Source organism: Lepidochelys kempii, chromosome 26 (genome assembly GCF_965140285.1).
Source record: "Lepidochelys kempii isolate rLepKem1 chromosome 26, rLepKem1.hap1, whole genome shotgun sequence".
NCBI lineage: Eukaryota > Metazoa > Chordata > Testudines > Cheloniidae > Lepidochelys > Lepidochelys kempii.
This window is the reverse complement of record NC_136405.1, coordinates 10,479,969-10,504,099: the sequence shown is the minus strand read 5'-3', so window position 1 is coordinate 10,504,099 and position 24,131 is coordinate 10,479,969. Positions and strand designations below refer to the sequence as shown.

The window sequence follows — 24,131 nt, the reverse complement described above, 5'->3', positions numbered from 1 at the left end:
GCCCAAAACTGGACGCAATACTCCAGGTGTGGCCTCACCAGTGCCAAAGAGAGGGGAATAATCACTTCCCTCGATCTGCTGGCAATGCTCCTACTAATGCAGCCCAATATGCCGTTGGCCTTCTTGGCAACAAGGGCCCACTGCTGACTCATATCGAGCTTCTCGTCCACTGTAATCCCCAGATCCTTTTCTGCAGAACTGCTGCTTAGCCAGTCAGTCCCCACCCTGTAGCAGTGCATGGGATTGTCATGCCACACCTAAATAAAAAGTAACAATTTTTCTGGGGAATGTGATAGATTGGGGTGGGGAGGGAAAGGATATTTGTGGTTTGTCCTTCCTCTTGAAGGAGGGGAATTGCCAGCAGATTGGGGGACATGATTGTTCCCCTCGATTCGACATTGGTGAGGCCTCATCTGGAGGACTGTGTCCAGTTTTGGGCCCCACACCACAAGAAGGATGTGGAAAAATTGGAAAGCATCCAGCAGAGGGCAACAAAAATGATTTGGGGACTGGAACACATGACTTATGAGGAGAGGTTGAGGGAACTGAGATTGTTTAGTCTGCAAAAGAGAAAAATGAGGCGGGATTTGATAGCTGCTTTCAGCTACCTGAAGGGGGGTTCCAGAGAGGTTGGATCTAGACTGTTCTCAGTGGTAGCAGATGACAGAACAAGGAGTAATGGTCTCAAGTTGCAGTGGGGAAGGTTTAGATTGGATATGTGGAAAAACTTTTTCTCTAGGGGGGTGGTGAAGCACTGGAATGCGTAACCTAGGGAGGTGGTGGAATCTCCTTCCTTTGAAGTTTTTAAGGTCAGGCTTGACAAAGGCCTGGCTGGGATGATTTAGTTGGGGATTGGTCCTGCTTTGAGCAGGGGGTTGGACTAGATGACCTCCTGAGGTCCCTTCCAACCCTGATCTTCTATGATTCTGTGAAGTGTAGTGTTTGCAGGAACTATTATTGAGCAGTAGGACTGCATTTCTCATTGAACATGTGAAATGCAGCATATATAAACAGGATTAAGTGAAATCCAAATGAGCAAACCTCTGTTTTTGAGCATGTAACGTGGAGGCGTGTCAGTTAAGTGCATGTTGCCATAAGGCAAGGCAAAACTGGGGGAAAAGGTACCCAGGATTTGGAGCTATTCTGTTTTACTTGTAAATGAGGCAGGGTGGCTGTTGTGTTTTTTTTTAAATTTTTTTACTTTAAAGAAGAGTTTGGTCAGAACTGTGAATACAGTGATCAGGTAAGAGGGTCTTGGTATATCTATTTTAAGTTAGGGTGGGTGCTCAGTAAATTTCTAGGTTTCAGAGTAGCGGCCGTGTGAGTCTGTATTCGCAAAAAGAAAAGGAGGACTTGTGGCACCTTAGAGACTGTCCAATTTATTTGAGCATGAGCTTTCGTGAGCTACAGCTCACTTCCACGGATGCAACTTATGCTCAGATAAATTGGTTAGTCTCTAAGGTGCCACAAGTCCTCCTTTTCTTTTTTAGTAAACTTCCAGATATTTTGACCAGTATATGTCTAATAGCAGATACTGGTATCTGAATAGAATATTTTGCAATATTTGTTTATCCTTTGACTGAATGTCTCTGCTTTGTAAGTGGACAAAGTAATGACACACACACACACACACACACACACACACGTAAATTGTATATTTGGAGGGGAAAAGTAACAAAGTTGTACCTGAAGTGAACCAACTCTGAGGGCATTTCTTCCCTCGCAACGTTAAAACGCTGCCGCAGCAGTGCTTTAACGTGGCCGTGTAGTCACGGCACCAGCAAACAAACAAACAAACAAAACCCACCTCCAAGAGGGGAATAGCTCCCCGCGCTGGTGCACTGTCTACACTGGCACTTCACGGTGCTGAAACTTGCTGCGCTCGGGGGTGGTTTTTTCACACCCCTGCGGGAGAAAGTTGCAGCGCTGTTAAGTGCCAGTGTAGACCAGCCTTTGGAAAACACCATCTCTCCTTGTTGCAATTGTAACTCCTCTTGGTTTATTTTAGGTATTGAAAATTAATCAAGCAAATAATCTTCATAAACAAAAATGATCAGCTGTTGAGGGTCACTGTGATTGTTTGCGTTGCTTTGCAAAATTGTTGCACGTGACTTAACCAGCATGATTTCACTCTTCCCTTTACATCAGAATCCTACGGGCAATCTCCCAAAGGTAAATGGAATAAATAAATCAGCGTCTGGTTCTCCTGTACACTTTTCTCACTATGCAATGTGGCATATAAACCCAGAAAAGACCAGGCCACGGACGTGTGCTGATTCATCCAATTCTAGGCAGTGCGGTCCAGTGGCTAGAGTATTAGACTGGAATTCAGGAAATCTGGTTTCTGTTTCCAGCTCTGCCTCTGGCTGGCTGACCTTCACCATTCTCTGCCTGTTTCCTCTTTTGTAAAATGGGGATAAATGATACTGCACTCGTTCGTAAAACATGTGGAGATGTATGGATGATCACTATATAAAAGCTGTTAGTATTATTTTTGTTTCATCATACACGATGTTATGTACATCAGACTAATGTCAACTACGTCATGTGGTGTGGGAGCAATATGCAGAACACAACTTTGGAGCTAGTAGAAAACCTTGAAAAGTAAGATACGAGGGGTGTAGAAGCAGACCGGTAGAAGTATTACTGTGATTATTTTATGTCTGAGTTCCATAAAGTTCAGCTTTCATTCCAGGCTATAGAAATCTGAAAATAGGGTTTGTGCAGCCTCAGGTGAACTTCCATTCCACAAAGAGCAGAGGTGTGTTTTTGTGTATGTGGAAATAATTCACCAGCTAATTGATACTTCAATGGTCTTATTACAGTTGCGAGTGCACAAATGTACGCATCAGTCACTTCTAGGCTTACAAGTCTATGAAAAGATGAGCCTAGGAGTTTAAATTCATAACTTTCCGAGACACAAAATCATGGACTGAATAAAGACACTGGCTTTATGGCTCATTACAACAATCTGCAACCCAGGAATTGTCCTTTGTCCTACAACTGCAGAGGTGTTAAATGCCCACTTCACCTTGAATGGTCTCTTAAAACATGTTCGCAAAAAGAAAAGGAGTACTTGTGGCACCTTAGAGACTAACCAATTTATTAGAGCATAAGTCTGCTGCAGTTTCCACTATATGCATCTGATGAAGTGAGCTGTAGCTCACGAAAGCTCATGCTCTAATAAATTGGTTAGTCTCTAAGGTGCCACAAGTACTCCTTTTCTTTTTGCGAATACAGACTAACACGGCTGTTACTCTGAAACCTGTCATTATGCAAGGCACTGCATTTAGCCGTATGGAGTGGAAATCTATCAACTGCATGAAAAAACTTGTACAGATACAGACAGAAATCATCTTCCTTTCCAAATGCAAACAGATGGACATCGTACCAAAAGGACTGAAGGTAAAAAATCCATTACAATCTACATACCACACAGACTATGCTGACAACTTGTGCCACACGCTCTCAAAGAAACTGCGGAATCACCTGATCAACATCCTCTACAGCAAACAGGGAAAGATTAAGAATGAGCTCTCAGAACTGGATACTCTCATAAAAAACCAACCTTCCACACAAGCTTCCTCGTGGCTGGATTTTACTAAAACTAGACAAGCCATTTACAACGCACACTTTGCTTCTCTACAAAAGGAAAAGGACACTAAACTTTCTAAACTACTACATGCTACAAGGGGCCACAGCAATGGTTCCCTCAACCCACCTAGCAATATTGTTAACCTATCCAACTATACTCTCAGCCCAGCAGAAGCAGCTGTTCTATCTCGGGGCCTCTCCTTCTGCCCCTCCACCCCCACGAACATGACAGAGTTCTGTGGTGACCTAGAATCCTATTTTCGACGTCTCCGACTCAAGGAATATTTCCAAATACCTCTGAACAGCATACTAATCCACAGAGGTCTCCCTACCAACACTACAGAAAGAGGGATTCTAGGTGGACTCCTCCTGAAGGTCGAAACAGCAGACTGGACTGCTACATAGAGTGCTTCCGCCGACGTGCACGGGCTGAAATTGTGGAAAAGCAGCATCACTTGCCCCATAACCTCAGCCATGCGGAACGCAATGCCATCCACAGCCTCAGAAACAACTCTGACATCATAATCAAAAAGGCTGACAAAGGAGGTGCTGTTGTCATCATGAATAGGTCGGAATATGAACAAGAGGCTGCTCGGCAGCTCTCCAACACGAGTTTCTACAAGCCATTACCCTCTGATCCCACTGAGAGTTACCAAAAGCAACTACAGCATTTGCTCAAGAAACTTCCTGAAAAAGCACAAGATCAAATCCGCACAGACACACCCCTTGAACCCCGACCTGGGATATTCTATCTACTACCCAAGATCCATCAACCTGGAAATCCTGGGCGCCCCATCATCTCAGGCATTGGCACCCTGACAGCAGGATTGTCTGGCTATGTAGACTCCCTTCTCAGGCCCTACGCTACCAGCACTCCCAGCTACCTTCGAGACACCACTGACTTCCTGAGGAAACTTCAATCCATCGTTGATCTTCCTGATAACACCATCCTGGCCACTATGGATGTAGAAGCCCTCTACACCAACATTCCACACAAAGATGGACTACAAGCCGTCAAGAACACTATCCCCGATAATGTCACGGCTAACCTGGTGGCTGAACTTTGTGACTTTGTCCTTACCCATAACTACTTCACATTTGGGGACAATGTATACCTTCAGATCAGCGGCACTGCTATGGGTACCCGCATGGCCCCACAGTATGCCAACATTTTTATGGCTGATTTAGAACAACGCTTCCTCAGCTCTCGTCCCCTAAAGCCCCTACTCTACTTGCGCTATATTGATGACATCATCATCATCTGGACCCATGGAAAAGAAGCCCTTGAGGAATTCCACCATGATTTCAACAATTTCCATCCCACCACCAACCTCAGCCTGGTCCAGTCCACACAAGAGATCCACTTCCTGGACACTACAGTGCTAATAAACAATGGTCACATAAACACCACCCTATACCGGAAACCTACTGACCGCTATTCCTACCTGCATGCCTCCAGCTTTCACCCTGACCACACCACACGATCCATCGTCTACAGCCAAGCTCTGCGATACAACCGCATTTGCTCCAACCCCTCAGACAGAGACAAACACCTACAAGATCTCTGTCAAGCTTTCTTACAACTACAATACCCACCTGCAGAAGTAAAGAAACAGATTGATAGAGCCAGAAGAGTTCCCAGAAGTTACCTACTACAGGACAGGCCTAACAAAGAAAATAACAGAACGCCACTAGCCGTCACCTTCAGCCCCCAACTAAAACCCCTCCAACGCATTATTAAGGATCTACAACCTATCCTAAAGGATGACCCAACACTCTCACAAATCTTGGGAGACAGGCCAGTCCTTGCCTACAGACAGCCCCGCAACCTGAAGCAAATACTCACCAACAACCACATACCACACAACAGAACCACTAACCCAGGAACTTATCCTTGCAACAAAGCCCGTTGCCAATTGTGCCCACGTATCTATTCAGGGGACACCATCACAGGGCCTAATAACATCAGCCACGCTATCAGAGGCTCGTTCACCTACACATCCACCAATGTGATATATGCCATCATGTGCCAGCAATGCCCCTCTGCCATGTACATTGGTCAAATGGACAGTCTCTACGTAAAAGAATAAATGGACACAAATCAGATGTCAAGAATTATAACATTCATAAACCAGTCGGAGAACACTTCAATCTCTCTGGTCACGCAATCACAGACATGAAGGTCGCTATCTTAAAACAAAAAAACTTCAAATCCAGACTCCAGCGAGAAACTGCTGAATTGGAATTCATTTGCAAATTGGATACTATTAATTTAGGCTTAAATAGAGACTTGGAGTGGCTAAGTCATTATGCAAGGTAGCCTGTTTCCTCTTGTTTTTTCCTACCCCCCCTTCCCCAGATGTTCTGGTTTAACTTGGATTTAAACTTGGAGAGTGGTCAGTTTGGATGAGCTATTACCAGCAGGAGAGTGAGTTTGTGTGTGTATGGGGGAAGGGGGGATGTGAGAGAACCTGGATTTGTGCAGGAAATAGCCCAACTTGATTGTCATGCACATTGTGTAAAGAGTTGTCACTTTGGATGGGCTATCACCAGCAGGAGAGTGAATTTGTGTGGGGGGGTGGAGGGTGAGAAAACCTGGATTTGTGCTGGAAATGGCCCACCTGATGATCACTTTAGATAAGCTATTACCAGCAGGACAGTGGGGTGGGAGGAGGTATTGGTTCATATTCTCTGTGTATATATAAAGTCTGCTGCAGTTTCCACGATATGCATCTGATGAAGTGAGCTGTAGCTCACGAAAGCTTATGCTCTAATAAATTGGTTAGTCTCTAAGGTGCCACAAGTACTCCTTTTCTTTTCGCGAATACAGACTAACACGGCTGTTACTCTGAAACCTGTTAAAACATGTTGACTCCTTATGGTAACTGTCCCACCTTGTATTTAGCTGTAACGCTCTGAGTACCTTTCCCACACCTGAAGAAGAGCTCCAAAGCTTGTCTCTTTCACCAATAGAAGTTGACCAATACAAATTATTACCTCACCCACATTGTCTCAAGGCTATGTCTACACTACAGACCTTACAGCGGCACAGCTGTACCGATGCAGCTATGCCGCTGTAAGTTCTCCCACGTAGCCGCTCTATGCTGACAGGAGAGAGCACTCCCTTTTCCATAATTAAACCACCCCCAATGAGCCAGGGTAGCTGTGTCAGCGGGAAAGCGTCTCCTGCTGATGGAGCACTCTCCACACCTTTTGTCATTCAGGGATGGGTTTTTCCCTCCACTCGTCGGATGGACAAAAGTTCTATCAGCAAAAGTGCTGGTGTAGATATCCCAATATCCTGGGACCAACCTGGCTACAACACTGCAGACACAGCTCAAGGCAGATTTACAGTGTTCCCACCATTCTGGTGCTGGTGAGAGACTGACTAAGCTGGAAAAATACGCCCCCATGGCTGACACTCTGAGAGCGAAGGGCTACGAGGTGCAGATGGATGCCCTGATCGTCGGAGCCCTGGGTGCCTGGGACCCCTGCAAAGAGCATGTGCTGCGGACCTGTGGGATGGGTCGACGCTATGCACGGCTCATGCGGCGCCTCGTGGTCTCGGACACCATCTGATGATCCAGGGACATCTACATCGAACACATCACCGGCCACCGACAGTACCAGAGGGTGTGAGCCGGAACGATGAGAAAGGGGCCGAGAGACTTTTCCCATTGGACCATATAAACTGGAGCCATAAACTCACTGAACATTAAATCTCACCAAATGAGGGTAAATCCATCCTCATCATCGTATCCACTCATTATACTCCACACCTGAAGGTAGCTATTATATGAACAACATACCCTCATTGCTCAATGTCTGTACTTTGACCCATGAACATTTTACACCCAAACGGGGATATTGCAGATTATGTATTCCTTACGCCATCCGATCCTAAACCGAATTTTGCACCACTGCATAATCTGTACCTTATTCCCTGATAATCAGAAACTTCTACGCTTGAACTGTGTACCATTTTTTTATTTTAACATCATCTTACTAAAATTATTAAATCTGTTGATTGCTGCTTGCGATTTAAAGAAGTTTTTGAACTCGGACTTTTAAGAGCTGAAAAACAAAGCAATAGTGCCATCTAACTCCCTTCAATTTGTGAGCAGTGCAAATGTTTGGCAATTTTAAAGCTGTTTTTAACAGAAAGCCAACAAAATTTATTTTCTGGAGGTGTGGAGTACCTGTTGCTCCAGTTGACCACAGTTAAAGCTGTGGATGCTCAGCACCTGAGCGAAGGCTAATAGTTCTTAATTCACCTTTCTTAAAAAAATGAACAAACACACACTGAGCTAGAGGTTACACAGTTCCTGTTCACACTGAAATCGTGTTATAGAGAAGGTTTTACTTCTTGTTTACTAAGAAGGAATAGGAGGAAGCCAGTGTACAGCCACCAAGAGCTTTAGCAAAGGTAAGCATTCAGTAAGTCATTTAGTAAGTCATATTGTGTTGCAATACTTTGCCTTCATTTGTTGTAATGTTTGTTCATGTTATTTTTGGTTAAACTGGTTAAGAAACTAAGGTTCAGAACTTACATAATGTGGCTGCCTAGTTTTCAGTGTAGTTTCAGATGGAAATTAGAAGGTAGTATTTCAGGGTTCTATACTTGACATACTTTGTGTCTTTTGGCAAGCCATTTACTTGGCCTCCGTTTCTTCATCTGTTAAAACGTGTAATGCATACCTACCTGTCTTTGGAAAGAACTTAAGTCTTCGGATTACATTTTCTGTACAAATGCAAAGTGTTAATATACATAGGACATTTAGTAAACTGCAATAGAGAAACAATTTTAAAAGAATCTTTTAAAATTAGGACCTAATTTTATTTTCTGCTCCAATTCTCCTGTTTTCAATTTCCCCCCCATCATAGGCACTCAAACATCAAACTTCACTGAGCCTATCTGTAAGAATAATGAACCGCAATATATACTTGCCTTATAGGTCTTGGATGAATTTTCACTGACTAAATTTTGTGCTGTCAGACAAGATTTGAGTTCATTAGTTTTTTATTGATTTAAGGTAATAGCTATAAAAATATTTTCATTGCAGTTACGCAACACGTGTTTGTCTCCCCCTTCTTTTGTATGCTGTATGAGTGTGTTCTCCAGTGTTTTGTCCTACAAACATGTACCTAACCGTATAATAACATCAATATTAACAGTAGTTAATTCTGGAAACGGGTGGGGTGGGTCGGGAGTGCACACTGGCATGATTATAGCTTTTACAAAATCAGACATTTAAGTAGTTGTCATCCTCAGTTTGAGGATTTTCACTGTGTTCCACTGGATTTTCTGCCTATAATATTTCAGCATATATACAACCGTTTATCATGTCTAAACCACCTGCAGGCCTTTGGTTTAATTTGATTTGTATGCATTATGCTATTACTCATAAAGTGACTTACTGTGCATTTACTTAAATTTTCTAGTTATGTCATAGGCATGTAGTAACAGCTTGTGACCATGTGCTGTCTTCCTGTATTTTTAGCTGTTGTGTAATGTAAATAGTGATTCTGATTGGATAAAATAGTTATACAATATAATGAGCCCATCCAGATTATAAAAAACCTTCAGTATGTCTGCATTTTAGTAGAATGCTACTACAGCCTTCAGTTTCTCTATGTAGAAAACACAAGAAACTTTGGAGTGGTCAGTTGGTTGAGAGGCTCTGTAGAGATTAGGACGGATTTCTGGAGGTAAGATATTTTCTTGGAATTGAAGTAGTAAAAGGAAGAACTCAGCTGCTTAAGTTCAGATACTAAATGTCCAGTTTATATTTAAGTAGACCTAAAGAATATAAGATGCAAATGATTATAAACCATATGAAAAATTCTTCTGATTATTCAAACTAACATTCAAAACATGTCACTTGGATGTGAGAACTTGAACCACTTTTATTTGCTTACTGTAGAAAACAGATTTGTGACTGCTGAAAAGAAATCTAGGAAGAAATGCTTAAGCATTAACTTAATTTGTAAAGTCATCTGTAGCAATACATTTGCTTACAGACTTAATTTAAAAAAATCCTTGCAATAAGAGAAAAATCATTCCGTTAAGAATGGAGTTCTACAGTGTTTGAAAACACTGGAGTGTGTTTAGAGCAGGAGATTTGGGGAGGAAAAAAATTGTTGCTGTTTGGGTTTTCTTCCAACAAGGTTGGATATTTAAGAACAATAAATGGAAGCTTCACATTTCTCAAATGCTTTACAAAGCCAGTTTTTCCAACTAGAAAGGAAGCTGTTAATTATGTAGATCGTTATCAGTCATGAGTTTTTTGTGTAAAGTACCTAACTAAAAGTAGATACTCAGGATAAAAGAAAAGGAGTACTTGAAGCACCTTAGAAACTAACCAATTTATTTGAGCATAAGCTTTCGTCAGCTACAGCTCACTTCATCAGTGCATCGGATGAAGTGAGCTGTAGCTGACGAAAGCTTATGCTCAAATAAATTGGTTAGTCTCTAAGGTGCCACAAGTCCTCCTTTTCTTTTTGCGAATACAGACTAACACGGCTGTTACTCTGATACTCAGGATACTCACTCGCTCGCTCTTGGGTTAATTAGTCTCATGTTGACTTTAAAGTACTGTAGTTTTAGAAGGGGACAGAGAGCTCTAGCTTTTGGAAGTCTGGAGGAGTGTTTAAATATGCTCTTCCAACAAGGGGATTCTCTCTGATCAAAGACTTGATTTAAGCTGGAAATGACGGTGAGACTGGGCTTCTGGATAAAGATAGTTTACCCTCTACTTCTGCATGGCAGCTTAATATAAGGTTAAACAAATAATGGTTACTCTGCATGCTCTCAGGAGTCTTCATGAGCGTGTGAACAGTATTTCATAAACTGTGTAGTGTGTCCATGAGGACATCAAAATTTTTCAATTCACAAAAAATTACTCATGAGGGCCAAAAAGACCCCTTGGTGTCAATTACATGAATTTTTCTGAAGGAAAAATAGTGTATCCAGATTAAAACTGCCTTGAAATTTTACAGGTTATTACTAATTCTCTGCACCAGAACAAAATAAATGAATGTAACCATTCCTGGGCAAGGTATACACTGCCATGTAATACACATTTAAAAATGTTGTTTAGGTTCTGACATGAAGAACTAAACACTGATTGACAGTAGATAACATTTAAAAGCGCAGTCATTTCAGTAATGACACATGCAACATAGAGGAGAAATAATATAATTTTTTAAAATTGACGTGATTTCTGCCAGAAATGGACGTGGATTGCATTCATTTTAACATGTCTGGCTACGTGGTACAGAGGAAGAACTCAAAATGGTGCTCTGTTTCATAATGAAAACTGCAAATGTAATGTGTTTTTCAAATTGCTTTGGATATTATTCCCAGAATTCACTTGAAATTTTTTAATGCTGTTAAGCTAAAAAGCGCAAAATCTGCAACACCGAACTCCTAATTTTTGATTACATTCCTTTTCAAATCTGTTGTTGCAGCCTATATTGGAAGCATCCTACTTGTTAATTTTTTATTAGAGTTCACTATTTGTATATGAACTTGTATGTACGGTGTTCCACAGGAGATTAAACCAATCAAGGACGATATAGCAAGAAGAATGATCACCAATCGGAAAAAATACAAGATCAGAGAAAAATCTAGGAAAATATAGTGGCAAGTGTGTCCAGAAAATACTGGTTATCTTTGTTCTCAGTGTAAACAGCGTTCTATACCTGAATGGCATGTCTACACAGCAGCATTAGGAAAGTTAAGCCAAGTTAATTGATGGTGTGAATTTAAAGTACATTAAAGCCATGTGGGCTCTCAGGCTGAGTTTAAAGCGAACTGAATCCATATTACTTCTCACCATGAGAGTCCATGGAGTGTTTCAATATGCTTTGAATTCACACCTTCTTAAGTTAATTGAGCTTAATTTTCCTGAGCATCCCTGTGTAGATATGCCCAAAAATAGCAGGTGAATTACGAGGAAAGACCAGTTGCTGAAAGCCCATGCAGTCATGGGGGTGTAATCAGTGAAGTTATATTGGTTTTTTTTAAAAAAAAAAAAAAGGTGGGGGCTGAAAATAGTTGAGAACTTAAAAATTGGTCAGTAACAGACTATGAATCGCAGTGATGTTTGAACCTTGTGATACTCTGAACAAAAAGATCTCTCAATCATATTGGTAGCTGTTTCCATTGCTTCACACTGACTCTCGCATTCTAGGGTTCAGAGTGATGTTTCGGATTGTTCTGTTTGCTGGTTCTATGGGTGATTTTGTTGATTTTATATGTGGGTTGTATTGTGCTGGGAGAGTTGTTTGGGTTTCTGCTGGTGGCGAATGAGGGTGTGTGCGCAGTAGTCAAGGCTATACGTATTTGGAATTATTCTGTAAGATGGTTGTGGTGTTGCTGTGTGTGGTTGTATCTGGGAAGGCGTAGTTGTGTTGGGAGTTTTATGTTGGGCGTACGAGTGTGGCAGTTGAGCCGGTTAACCCAGCATCTAGGCAAGTCTCCCCTGTACAACTAATAAAATCGTTGCACATAAATTAGTGGTAGCATAAGGGTAACTATCCACAGTGACTCCAAAAGCTTTTTTTCACGAGTGACAACGGCTAATATAGACCTCATCATTTGGTATGTTGGATGACCTCTGATGTCATAGTGGTTTAGGACTCATGGTGTGGCATAGACACACACCTTATGGTGGCTGTACAAGGCACAGGTGTAATTTCATAAAGTCAAAATGGCTGAGAACTTAAAAACTAGACTGTAATAGACCACCAAATCCAGTGATGATTCAACCTGAATCATAGAAGATGAGGATTGGAAGAGACGTCAGGAGATGATCTAGTCCAACCCCCTGCTCAAAGCAGGACCAACCCCAACTAAATCATTCCAGCCAAGGCTTTGTCAAGCCGGGCCTTAAAAACCTCTAAGGATGGAGATTCCACCACCTCCCTAGGGAACCCATTCCAGTGCTTCACCACCCTCCTAGTGAAATAATTTTCCTGATATCCAACCTAGACCTCTCCCAGTGCAACATGAGACCATTGCTTCTTGTTCTGTCATCTGTCACAAATGACAACAGCCAAGCTCCATCCTCTTTGGAACCCCCCTTCAGGTAGTTGAAGGCTGCTATCAAATCCCCCCTCACTCTTCTCTTCTGCAGACTAAATAAGCCCAGTTCCCTCAGCCTCTCCTCATCAGTCACGTGCCCCTGCCCCTTAATAATTTTCGTTGCCCTCTGCTGGACTCTCTCCATTTTGTCCACATCCTTTCTGCAGCAGGGGCCCCAAAACTGGACGCAATACTCCAAATTATTTAAGCTCAGTACCAGTGTGGACACAAGAACAAATGGATATGAATTGGTCATTGGGAAGTTTAGACTTGAAATTAGACGAAGGTTTCTAACCATCAGAGGAGTGAAGTTTTGGAATAGCCTTCCAAGGGAAGCAGTGGGGGCAAAAGATCTATCTGGCTTTAAGATTAAACTCGGTAAGTTTGTGGAGGAGATGGTATGATGGGATAACATGATTTTTGGCAATTAATTAATCTTTAAATATTCATGGTAAATAGGCCTAATGGCCTGTGATGGGATGTTAGATGGGGTGGGATCTGAGTTACTACAGAGAATTCTTTCCTGGGTATCTGGCTGGTGAATCTTGCCCATATGCTCAGGGTTCAGCTGATCGCCATATTTGGGGTCGCGAAGGAATTTTCCTCCAGGGCAGGTGGGAAGAGGCCCTGGAGGTTTTTTGCCTTGCTCTGTAGCATGGGGCACGGGTCACTTGCTGGAGGATTCTCTGCTCCTTGAAGTCTTTAAACCACGATTTGAGGACTTCAGTAGCTCAGACACTGGTGAGAGGTTTTTTGCAGGAGTGGGTGGGTGAGATTCTGTGGCCTGCATTGTGCAGGAGGTCAGACGAGATGATCATAAGGGTCCCTTCTGACCTTAGCATCTATGAATCTGTGGCCTCATCAGTGCCAAATAGAGGGGAATAATCACTTCGCTTGATCTGCTGGCAATGCTCCTACTAATGCAGCCCAATATGCCGTTAGCCTCCTTGGCAACAAGGGTGCACTGCTGACTCCTATCCATCTTCTCATCCACTGTAATCCCCAGGTTCTTCTCTGCCGAACTGCCGCTGAGCCAGTCGGTCCCCAGCCCGTAGCGGTGCATGGGATTCTTCCATCCTAAGTGCAGGACTCTGCACTTGTTCTTGTTGAACCTCATCAGATTTCTTTTGGCCCAATCCTCCAATTCATCTGCATCACTCTGGACCCTATCCCTACTCTCCAGCATATCTACCTCTCCCCCCAGCTTCGTGTCATCCATGAACTTAATGAGGGTGCAAACCATCCCATCATCCAGATCATTAATGAAGATGTTGAACAAAACTGGCCCCAGGACCGACCCCTGAGGCACTCTACTTGATACTGGTTGCCAATTGGACATCAAGGTGTTGATCACGACCCATTGAGCCTGACGATCTAGCCAGATTTCTGTCCACCTTATAGTCCATTCATCCAATCCATACGTCTTTAACTTGCTGGCAAGAATACTGTGGGAGACCATATCAAAAGCTTTGTTAAAGTCAAACTATATCACGTCTAACGCTTTCCCCATATCCACAGAGCCAGTTACTTCATCATAGAAGGCAATCAGGTTGGTCAGGCATGACTTGCCCTTGGTGAATCGATGTTGACTGTTCCTGATCACCTTCCTCTCCAAGTGCTTCAAAATGGATTCCTTGAGGACCTGCTCCATTTTTCTTCCAAGGACAGGGGTGAGACAGACAAGTCTGTAGTTGTCCAATTTCTCCTTCTTCCCCTTTTTTTTTCTAGAGATGGGCACTAGATTTGCCTTTTTCCAGTCATCTGGGACCTCCCCCGATCACCATGAGTTTTCAAAGATAATGGCCAATGGCTCTGCAATCACATCAGCCAACTCTCTCGGCACCCTTGGATGCATTGCGTCCGGCCCCATGGACTCGTGCATGTCCAGCTTTTCTAAATAGTCCTTAACCTGTTTTTTCACGACTGAGGGCTGCTCACCTTCTCCCCATCGGGTGCCGTTCAGTGCAGCAGTCTGGGAGCTGACCTTGTCTGTGAAGACTGAGGCAAAAAAGAGCATTGAGTGAGTACATTAGCTTTTTTCACATCATCTGTCACTAGGTTGCCTCCCCCATTCAGTAAGGGTCCTCCTACACTTTCCCTGACCACTTTCTTGTTGCGAAAGAAAGGGTTACCTGTAGAAACCCTTCTTGTTACCCTTCATATCCCTTGCTAGCTGCAACTCCAGGTGTGCTTTGGCCTTCCTGATTGCATCCCTGCATGCTTGAGCAATGTGTTTATATACCTCCCTAGTCATCTGTCCAGGTTTCCACTTCTTGTAAGCTTCCTGTTTGTGTTGAAGCTCACAGAAGATTTCACTCTTAAGCCAAGCTGGTCGCCTGCCATATTTGCTATTCTTTGTGCACATCGGGATGGTTTGTTCTTGCGCCCTCAATAAGGCTTCTTTAAAATACAGCCAGCTCTCCTCGACTCCTTTCCCCCTCATATTAGCTTCCCAGGGGATCCTGCCTGTCAGTTCCCTGAGGGAGTCAGTCTGCTTTTCTGAAGTCCAGGGTCCATATTCTGCTGCTCTCCTTTCTTGCTTCCTGGTGATATTCTGAACAAGAAGAGCTGTCAGCCATGCTTGTAGCTGCTTCCGTTGCGTCACACCGGCTTTGTCTACGCTAGCGCTCTCCTGCTGACATAGCTACCGCCATTTGTTGAGGGTGGTTTAATTATGCTGGCAGGAGACCTCTCTCCTGCTGGCATAGAGCAGCTATACAGGAGAGCTTAGTGCTGCAGTGGTACAGCTGTGTTACTGTAAGAGCCGTCGTATAGACATAGCCGTTGACTCCACAGAAATTCTTAGCTTCAGATGGATGGGATGTTCCTGGAATCGTAATTCTATAGATTATTTTGTATGACAGTCGAAATACCGTACCACTTGAAAATACTCTGTTCTCTTTTGAAGACTAGTTCTAAAGCACCCTCATCTCAAAACCCAGGTAAGAAACTAACTCAGTACCTAAGAGTCACCTAAATGTCCTTTGAATCTATTTTTAAAAGGCCAAATTTTTTATTAGTTTTTTGGGGTACTTGCCAAGCCCTTTATCCACTTCTCTGTACAGTCCCAACATTTCTGTTGAGCAAAGACACCTATTTCATAAAGGATTTTTAGCGATGATACTCAAAAGTATTGCATCAGGGATTTGAAACATACTTGCCTTGTAAGCATCTGAGTGCTGCTGTTTGTTGAGTGCTAAGCCTTTTTTCCCAGATATTGCAGACCTTTGTTACATTTTAGTCCCTGTCATGGAAAACTTGTTGTAAAGGACTTGTGTACAGTAAAAAGAAAACAAATTGTAAGCTGCCTTTTAACTGAAGGAGGCTCCAGTTTGGGATACCCTGTGGAAAATCTGTTCTCCCAGACTGAACTAGAAAAATGGTTTAAAAAATAAAATAAGTACAGTGTTGAAGGACCTGATCTTGCAAGCGTGGATCCTCACACCGTGCGGAGCAAAGCTGTCCCCCCTTCATGTGGGCTCAGGGTTTTGCCCACCTGGAACAGTTTGCAGAATAGGGACCTAAATTGTTAATTTACAAATTTATAAGGCTCCTATCTAAGCACCAATTTTAAGATTAATTACTTGGGCAAATCCTGTGAGCCAATCGGAGTTAAGGGGAATTGGCATCTTGTAGGATTGTTCCCCAATCAGTATTTTGCTCAAGTTATATATATTAATTTCAGTACATATTGGGCTTTATTAACCTTGAGTTATGTCAGCTAGACAGGTTTTGGGGCACCACCATATAATTATTGTGACACTTGTCAGCATAACTGCAAGGATAATCCTTCAACTAGAAGTTAGGTTTCTTTGAGCTTTGTTTTTTTCAGTCTTTCATAACTTGGTCATGAACTTTCATGTTGGGATTAAATTTTTACCCTCCAGCAGAGAAATACTTCATTTTAAAAACCAGAATGTTGCAGGCTAGATTAGGCTGATAGATAACACAACTTTATTATTTATGGTAGTGCCTAGAGGCCTCAATCACACGTGACAGCCCCATTTTGTTAGTCACTCTACCAAGAAAATGAGTTTCTGCTCTAAACAGTTTATAATCTAAATATAAAAAACTAGTTTCTTGCTTTTTAATACGTGAACATAAACTGCAGCTTTGTTTAATCAGGAAAAACTAATGTTCATGCTGAATAGTTAAAAGTATGTCCATTTTGTGGACTTGATACAATTGTGCCCAGAGTCTGATTTCTGTGGGACTTGAAATATTAATTATTGTGACAGCATATGTCAGAATGTCTGTAAAAGAGCAGTTGTGTTGTAAAAAGAAAAGGAGTACTTGTGGCACCTTAGAGACAAACAAATTTATTTGAGCATAAGCTTTCGTGAGCTACAGCTCATTTCATCGGATGCAGTTGTGTTGTGTTCATGTGTATTAAGACAAATATGCAAAAGGTGACTCACATTTACTCAGTCGAAGATCCACTAGGATCTTGATATCATGGAAATGTCTCCTTAAAAATCTGTACTTCAGCTAGAGAAATTTAAACACTGAAATTTGTCATTACTGACTTGACAATTGACCAAAGCCAGTAACAATCAGGATAAAGCTACCATTCCGTAATTAATTGGGAATTGCCTTGCTTTTGTCTTTAATTGGTTATCTGGCAAGTGACAGCTATACCCAGTAAGTGAACTTGGTTAATTAGAGCCTCAACAACATTCCATAATTACCTGTTTCAGTAGTTAAGAACGTTGAAAACCAGTCTTGTTTCTCTAATCAGGTCAATTCAGTGTTTGTTGAAGGCAGAATTTCTTTTACAATGTTGGGGGGGTGTCCCCACTATCTTGTGTGGCATGAGTCTCCCTTGATACTCTCTGGCAGCCATAGTCTTGAGTCCTCCCCTCCTTCTCACCTCTTTAAATGTAAATGTCTGCTGCCAGCCAAATTGTATGGGATCCTGTTCTTCTGAATGCAATCTCCTCCCTCGCTCCCTCTTTAATATGCCTTCACAAAGGATCTGCTGCAGAACAATGTAGACTACTTGGCTTAGGTGCAGTTCTTTTCGAGATAACAAAGTAAATCCAGTGATTTGGTTACAGGCCTAAAGTTTTCATGGCTTTCTGCCTGGTACAGCAGGACTTGAAAGCTGTCCTTAATTGCAGTCTGTTGGTTTTAATGCTGCAGTATTGCTAAAATTGTATATTGGCAAGCCAAAGAAGGATGACCTCGAATATTAATCTTTTCCACTTTCCAGTCGGTTTCCAAACGATATTTTCTGTCTTATCAGTACATATACTGAAATGTTAAGAGTCAGTTTTCCAGGCCACAGCTCTGTCTCAAGCCCATAGGGAAATGAAATATTTTCAAACTCAGAACCTGAGGTTAGAGATGTCTACATCACAGGGTCCCTAAATATAGTATGTCTTGATTTTCTGAGGTGCTAAGCACTCTCAACTACCATTGAAGCCAATGGAAGTTTCAGAGGCTTGGTACCTCTGAAAATCAGACAACTGTTATATAGATGTTCTGGCCTTATTTTACATTGCAGCAAAGCTAAGTGTTGCTAAATGTTGTTGATCTTAGTTCAAATATCAGCTAGTAGAGAAGCATGACCTGTATCAACTTGTGGAAGAGGCCAGTTAGTGGCGTACATCAACATTAGGGCTAAATTAAAGAAAAAAATAATAAATTTCTTTAGCCTATAATTAAGATGATTCACTCCTCTCTGAATGTGTCATCTTACAGGATTCTGGGCTTCTTAGCGTGAGGTTGATGGAACTCACTTAGCTCTTGAGGTTTCTTTGGACTTTAAGGGCAGCTGTCTCCCACTCCACCTCCCTTCTCAGGGCATGTGACACATCCCATAAGAGCTTTGCAGCCCACGTCTCCCTTCCTTTTCCCTCCCCTCCCACCCCAGGAACAAAAACGCATTGCTCAGTGCTCCAGCGCAGGGCAGTACCTTGGGGCTAGTCTGCACTAGAAGTGCTACAGGTGTGGATTATTCACACCCCTGAGTGACATAAATTATACCGAAGTAAGTGGTGGTGTATACAAGCAGTTAGTGTCCCACCCTAAGGCTGGGCACCTTAAGGGTTACCACAGTGGCTGTATTCTAGTACCGTAGATCACTCTCCCTCTTCGCTCGTAGGTGTGGCAGGGGACGTTCAATTTGTCCTTTGAGTCCTCTGTTGCCCCACCCAAACAAACCAAATGTAAATCATAGTCAAAAAGGAAAACTCCTAGAGGCCAAGAATGTCCACTTGACATGAAGTGGAATCCACCTACTTCTTAGAGAAGCTGGATACTACTTGTTCACAACATCAGAAATGTAAATTACTAGGGACCTAGACGTTAGTCAGCCTCTGTCAAGTTTTACAGTACTTGTGGGGAATCAAACTTCATTAAAATGTAGTAATTTTCCATAGCCTCTTGCCGTGATCCTTCTGGGTAGTTTGTTCTGGTAGTTCAGCAGAATTGTAAAACTTTTCAAATCCCACAAAGATCTGCATCCGACCCCTCTCTTTATTGTCTTGTAAATTTTGCTGTCCGAATTTAATTATTACATAAATACCATAAAGCTGCTGCTTGTGTAAAAGTTCTGAAAAAATTCCATCAGCTGAATGTCTTCAGATTTTTACCATGGCGATAGAGGATTGTCAAACCAGAATTTTAGGCTTGAAGTCAGCATTTCAGCGATGAGATGAATTTAGGATTTCAAAATCCTACAGGATTGAAAGTGCTCTTAGTGTTCAAATAAAGCAGTTTAAACAAGGCTGTGGACCTGGGGTTCCCAGCTAGGCATCTGCCAAATGGATTAATGTTTAAGTATGATTTTGGAAAAGAAGTGAACAGATCAAAAACACCCAAGCATTTACAATACATCCTGAATGCAGTGCAGTCTTCATTTCAGAATAAACTGCTCTTTTTTGTGATTTCTGTTGTTGCCAAGCCCTTGGTAGTTTTCAGCTTGTGAAATCTAACAGCTTATTTATTGAGAGCTGGCATCTTAAGTTTTCAGTAGCTCGAAAGAAAGACATTGTAATTGCTGAAAGCAGCTCGCAGTCTAGAGGACAGAGATTACTTTTTTAATATCTGTGCTTTAATTAACACTGTACTTAAAAGGTGATGGTCCTTCTCTCCTCTCCATGTCTTCCCTAAAAGAAACTCTAATACTGTAATATGTGTTGTAGAAATGAATGTAAATATGTTTTTACTTATTTTTTTTGTTCTCTGGTTCATAAGGGAGTTCTTTGAGTCAAGTGGGAAGAAGCAAGGATGACGATAAAGATCTTTCATCCATTTCAAGTAAACTCTTTCAGCCTCTGTAAGGGATAAACCGCAGACATGTGTCTTGGGTTTAAAAGCCAATTTAAGCAGCCTAAAAGATTGAAAAAAGAAAAGGAGTACTTGTGGCACCTTAGAGACGAACCAATTTATTTGAGCATAAGCTTTCGTGAGCTACAGCTCACTTCATTGGATGCAACTGCAAAAGATTGAAGTTTTTCACAAGACCCCACAACTCTGAATCTGAACAAATACTCTTCCAGCGCAATTTTCTGTTTGTATGTTAATGACCTTTTCACTCTAAGGTTCCCATTTCCCAACTTCATAAAGTTGGGAAAGTTTTTGCAGTTGAAATATTCACAAGAAGATAACTTAATGCTGTAATGACAAACTGGGAGAAGGTTGGTATTTTAAAAAGAATACTATATGTGGCTTACCTTGTTCAGCTGGGTATTATCTGCCTGAATGCAGATAGTTAAATCTGAGGGGGTAAAAGAACCCAGGAAAGATAAAACCCAGCACCCAGGAGAAGTAAAACAAACCCAGTTTCAAAGGAGTTAAGATAATGGCTGGGCCATCAATTGGTGGGAGAATTTACCTTCCAGACGCTATCCAAGGTAGGGTGCTTTATGCTGCCAAAGGCTGAACCTAAAGGGTTCATGTGGAGAAAATGAAAAGGAGTACTAGTGGCACTGCATCACCTAACTTGGAATTGCTGACTCGGGCTTGGGGTGCTTGCCAAATTTGAAGTGTAGGCGTTAGGGCTCGGGCAAGAGCCTGAGCCCTGAGACCCTGCAAAGCGGGAGGATCTCCGAGCCTGGGCTTCAGCCCATCCGTAATGTCTACACTGCTGTTTTTAGCCCCACAGGCAAAGCCTCATGGATCCTTATCAGCTGACTGAGACTTGGTGCTATGAGTTTTTTATCACAGCGCGAAGACACCCTATTAGATCAAAAGATCCTAACTGGTTAAAGGCTAACCCTGGCAGGAAGGGAGAGGGCAAGTGATCAGAGAGGCTGACCAGGATATGGCAGCACAAAAAACTCTGACACAGGAGATATGTCTACCCAAACTGCATCCATCTACCTATCTACCTACCTATCTACACACAATATGACATACCCATGCTAGCATTGCTAAATAAAACAATATAGTGGAGATGTCGTGACATGGGCTTCAGTGCGGACGGTATAAGCCTGCCCAGAAATCTGGGCACCTATTAAGGCATTGCTTAAGCCAGCGCTGCTTCATCTACACTTCTATTTTTAGCAATGCTGCAGTGGGTAAAAGGACAGTAGGGCCTTATAAATGCTTATGTTGCTTTAGTGATTAGAACTAGTCTAACTTTTCGGTCTGAAAAAATTTCCTATCAAAATGTGCTCCGTGAACTGTTTGCTACTTTCTTTTCTGGAGATGGTCAGTAGCCAATATAAATTGTGAGTTTGATTTGCCATTCCTCATTTGCTCTATAGTTGCCTATAATCTAACACTGAGCATATGGCTGCATATATTTGTTGACTAATAACTGGAAATAAAGGAAATTTAAAAACTCTGGAAATTTCCACTACATGCACCCGACCAAGTGGGTATTCACCCACAAAAGCTTTTGCTCCAATACGTCTGTTAGTCTGTAAGGTTCCACAGGACTCTTTGCTGCTTTTAGAAATAGAGGGTGAAACCTGTTTACATTACTATTAGGCAAGGGGGTTTGGGTATTCCTGCCGGTGCTCCCCACTCCCCTTCTCCATCCATTGTATTGTAGTTCAAAGAAATTACCAAAATAATTGAAACCAGAGTGATTATATTGCATTATTTTGACAAATAAAATATGCAGAACGTTGCAGAATTTTAAAATACCGTGCGCCAATTTTTTAATTTTTGGTTCTGAATCTTTATTTTTTGGTGCTGAAACTTTAATGTTTTGGCACAGAATTCCCCCAGGAGTAATAGTTTAGACTGGTATAATTTATTACTCTTTCTCTTCCTGTACAGGAATAAACTATACTGGTCTTTAGTTAAAGTGGCACACTGTGCGTGTAGTCAAAAACTTAGTCACTCTCACTGTTTTTCCTTGTAAGTAACTTTTTTGCACAAAGAACAGCAATCTCTATCCCATTTTTGTTTTCCTTTTTGTTTCTTTTGTAATTCTGTGGGTTTAAAAAAAAATATCCATAACCACACCATGTCTCTCTTTCTCATCTTTGTGTTCTCTTCTATTTTTGTGCCATCCAGACATGGTGAACATCTCCAGTAGGTTTTTCACTAACATTGACCACATTTTTTTCAGAGTAACAGCCGTGTTAGTCTGTATTCGCAAAAAGAAAAGGAGGACTTGTGGCACCTTAGAGACTAACCAATTTATTTGAGCATGAGCTTTCGTGAGCTGTAGCTCACGAAAGCTCATGCTCAAATAAATTGGTTAGTATTGTTTCATATTCTCTGTGTGTATATAAAGTCTGCTGCAGTTTCCACGGTATGCATCCGATGAAGTGAGCTGTAGCTCACGAAAGCTCATGCTCAAATAAATTGGTTAGTCTCTAAGGTGCCACAAATACTCCTTTTCTTTTCACATTATTTTTGGAGCTGTCAACAGTGATAAAGGTATACAAATTAGAAGCAAACTAGTTACTCTCCATCTCTGGAAGGTCATATTTTTCAAGTGGAAGTGTGCATCTGGTGGGGATTGAAACATTTAGTTTATAAAAGGGTGTTCCAAACACTCAGCACTTGGGCTGGCTCTCTTTTTTTGTTTTTTTAATTTAAAGTTCCAACTACAAGAACGAGTTGCCTGTATCCCCTTAATGTTTTGTTTTAATTTAATTTAATTACTGGCTCTTATTAGCTAAGCCTTTGAGTTAAGAAAACACTGTACTGCCTTTGAGTTAAGAAAACACTGTACTACTTTTGAGCCCATTTCATTTTTCTAGTAGGAGCGCTTCACTTTCATTTCAATGCTCAAATAGCACTTTTTTTAATATGTGTTTATTTTTTGGCTGTCTAAATGTCAAATTATTTTTAAAACTAAATTGTTTGCCAACCAGAGTAACCAGAATCGACTAGCAAATGGACAGTTCTTAAACTGGAACTAGCTCTTAAATATTGAGGTATTGTATAATTATTCCGGACACAGCCCCAGCTCTGCCATGTGCAGAACAGATCACACTTCAAGTGTCATTATTACTGCAGTTGCATCAGACATTAAACTCCTGGCATTTTGCTAGACAACCTTTAGGAAAGAGAATAAACAGTCAATACTTGGTTGGGATTAGTTATGTGGCTGTTTTGAGATTTGTTCCTCTTGACTTCTTTTTGAAAATTCATTCACTGCCTTTCCACCTCAGGAATTTAATTGAAAATGTCATTGCCAGTGTACCATAGGTTTTTCTTCTGTTTCAATTTTGTGGCTGCTTTCACAGAAATTTCCCTTGATAGTCCTTTTTTTTTTTTTTTTTTTTTTTTTGATGGGGAGTATTTTTCTCATTCCTCTTTGTGATCTGTCATATTCTTTCTCTGTGGTTTAGTCTTTTTGCATTTTGCCTGTAACTGATTTTTATTTTCAGGTGTCTGATGATAGAATATCACCAAATACATTAAATAATGTCAAAACAGGGCTTATCTGGCCCGGGAACTTAGTGGTGATGTTCTGCATTGCCAGTTGGGGAATTGGGGTTGAATATTCAGGCTGTGTTTTCACTCTTGGGGATGGCAGGTTTTGGATTGTTGCAGAGCTGGGATGTTTATCTAAGTAGGGAACGTGGGGGGGGGGGGGTACATTGCAGTGGTCGGTTTGGCAAATGAAAAGGAGATGAATTACAGAAGATTTTTCTTTTAATGTCCCCATCCCAAAGGGAGTAAGGGAACAAATATGTTACACAGTGTTACGTAAAACGCATATTCAGTTCTGTAGAGGCCCTAAAACAATCACTTTTGCATCCTCGAACAGCTGTCTTCTCCAACAAACTTTTTGAACTAAGTTTCTATAACCAGCAATGGGCTCTAATATCTTCAATCTTAGGTTAAAACGAAGTTTCTATAGCAGAGGAATATGCTCAACATGAGGCTCAGTAAGCTAAATGTGTGTTTTTCCTATTTTAAAATGGCAGCGGGGGTTACCTTGAAAGATCAGGTTTACCTGTGTCTAGGTCTGTAGGATTTACTTCTTGAAGAAGCGTAACTGGCAGGAACAAATAATGGCTAATTGCATCAT

General features: G+C 41.7%; 1 protein-coding gene across 2 annotated transcripts in view; it reads left to right on the top strand.

The window, feature by feature from the left end:
• Nucleotides 1-24,131, top strand: part of SLC23A2 (solute carrier family 23 member 2) — a 128,294-nt gene that overhangs the window by 40,805 nt on the left and 63,358 nt on the right. The gene's annotated exons all lie outside the window — the stretch shown is intronic.